Source organism: Salvelinus sp. IW2-2015, linkage group LG20, assembly GCF_002910315.2.
Source record: "Salvelinus sp. IW2-2015 linkage group LG20, ASM291031v2, whole genome shotgun sequence".
NCBI lineage: Eukaryota > Metazoa > Chordata > Actinopteri > Salmoniformes > Salmonidae > Salvelinus > Salvelinus sp. IW2-2015.
Window position 1 is genome coordinate 78,081,669 of NC_036860.1, and position 3,011 is coordinate 78,084,679.

Here is a 3,011-nt window from a genome sequence, read left to right on the forward strand (position 1 = left end):
ATGAAGAGACATTACAGGTTATAGTGGAGTCAGATGAAGAGACATTACAGGTTATAGTGGAGTTAGATGAAGAGACATTACAGGTTATAGTGGAGGGAAATCCGGCCACAGACAGTACATTCCTGTTGACTTGTGCCTAGGGACTATTGCTAGAGCCTAGAATTATTCCTGGTTACGACACATGGTAAGGAAGAGCTCAGTCCTAACAAGATACCAGACATATAAACATGTGGCTTTCAGAGAATAAGAAGAGCAGTATGTGCAAAGTCAGGGCGGTCCCATGGCACCATGCTCAAAGATGCTGCCAGTGAGGAGGATCAAGGAGGCAGTTGCCACCGTCGCCTCGTATCAGAGCATCACTGAGCTAAAGACAGAAAGGCAATCAGCTGGAGTCGAAGCTGATTCTGCACACAGACACTCTGTGGGCGCAATTGATGCACAATGCCCCAAACAGCTTCTTAGATTAAAGGGAAGGGGTCAGCTGAGGTTAGCTCCCAGGTTCAGGACTCCGCCACCGGCTGCAAATGAGAAAGCCTGGCCCCATCTGAGGCGAAGCATTTAAGGAATTTCAATGAGCAGATCTAATTGCGATGCAGAGGGAAAACAGAGCATGTGAACACGTTGATGCTATATTAGGTGGTATGTGCTGCCCACAGTACTGTGGCCAGAGGAGTTTTGGATCAGATCCAAAACTGTTCGATATGCTGTATCTTTCCTCCTGAACAGAATTCAGATTAGCCTATCAGAGGACTCATAATGTTGAAGACTGCTGGTTATGTAAAACACCTTGGGGAAACAGAACATAATATTCACCCATACAAAATGGTTGAATGTACTGTACTGTAGCTTCATTCACTGTCATTTTGTTGTTGTGTTTCCAGTTGTCTGAGGGGACAATGTGTGAAGGTCATCTCACACATTCAACATAATAACATACTGATTTCCCACATGACAGCTTTTGAATCATTGCTATGCCAACATTTGACAGACACTCTTCCACAAAAACTGTACATGATGCCTCCTGGCCTGGTCTCGCAACATGGGGGTCTCAATGCTACCTGTCCCTGTCTCCCTGCAGTTTCCTCTGGCACATATCCTGTACTGAATACTGAAACAACATGCTCTATTTGAAATACAATAGGCAGAATCAAAGGTACTAACAAAAATAGTGTTAGTCCATATCTCTTAACAGCATAGACACTATGTTTCATACTGAATCATGAATATAATATATTATCTCATAATTACACTATTGGTATAATACACAATCAAATATTTCAATCTCTATTTGAGATATGGTTTGAGATTCACTCTTCAACTGTGGCACTTTCTCGGCACGACAGTACCCAAATCTTCTTCTTTCATCCTTGTTCTATTGAAGCCTCCAAACTCTAGTGTGTGGAATCTCTCTCTTTCCTAACAGGCTGAGGGGGAGAGAATGAGGATATTCGTTAATTAATTTTCCCTCCTTCTTTTCCTGACCCAGGATGACCTTGTACAACCTTTCCTCGGAGACGTCATTATTACATAACCACAACAGAAACCTAGTATGTAGGCAACTCTTCCCTCCAATACGGCTCAATCTCTGACTAAAATATGGGTGTGTGGTATTAACATAGGGGCATGGGTCTAAGCAGATTATGTGTGTTTCCAGCATTAGTTTAACCAGAAGAGGCGTATTAAATGACGAGCTCCATACTTCCAGCCCTCAATCTCCCTTTCTGTCCTTCTGTTGCTGGGCTCTGGTACTGACCCTGKGGCCAGCTGGTGCAGGGCCACATGATCCTCTCTGGCACTCCACTGAAGATGCTGCTATGTCATATTGGAAATAGTAATTGCTTGAATAGCAGAAGTAGTTGAGAGAATGAGAGGAGGCTAGTCTCTCTCATTAAGAGGAGTGTGGGCATCTGCATCTCACTCTCATTTGAAGGATGAAAGAGAGCATTGCCAAGCATTCAGAACAACCCACCACCAAACATGAATACACACATAGATACAAACTGTTTGTAGTCTTTTCTTTATAGATTTAGATGAGTTTTGGATAAAAGACTAAGCAAGGCTGTTTGAGGATGAGATAATGAGAGGTACATTTCATTTCAATGATGAGTGCGGGGCATTGCCTTCAGGCTAACTTGAAGCTGGACTCGCTGGTCACCATTGGACAGTTTAGATACATTTTGAGGGAGATATGTGATAGTTGTACTTGTTTTGATTAATCTTGTTGTACTGTATGTATTGTATTGTGTTGATGTTATTTTGCTTTATGTTGTATTGAATTGTGTGTTCATGTTCACAGGGCTCCCTTGAGAATGAGACCCTGGTCTCAATGGTGACCCACCCCTAAAAGTTCAATAAAACAAATGAGGTCAGAGCACTTAACTAGAAATCTTCTTGGAAATAGTACCATACACATACAGTATGTTTCATGTTTTTTTAGTAGCACAGCAAATACTAAATCTCTCATCAAAGCAACGTATGTGAATTGATTGCCCCACATCTATCTTCAGAGTTCGTTCTGTTAGGTAACCAAAACTGGGATATGCTTAACACACCGGCAGTCCTACGATCTAAAATCAATCTCACACAAATTATCAAGGAACCCACCAGGTACAACCCTAAATCCGTAAACATGGGCACCCTCATAGATATTATCCTGACCAACTTGCCCTCCAAACACACCTCCGCTGTTTTCAATCAGGATCTCAGCGATCACTGCCTCATTGTCTGCATCCGCTATGGGTCTGTGGTCAAACAACCACCCCTCATCACGGTCAAACGCTCCCTAAAACACTTCTGCGAGCAGGCCTTTCTAATCGACCTGGCCCGGGTATCCTGGATATTGACCTCATCCCGTCAGTAGAGGATGACTGGTCGTTCTTTAAAAGTGCTTTTCTCACCACCTTAAATAAGCATGCATAAGCATGCCCCTTTCAACTAAGAACAGATATAGCCCTTGGTTCACTCCAGACCTGACTGCCCTCGACCAGCACAAAAACATCCTGTGGCGGACT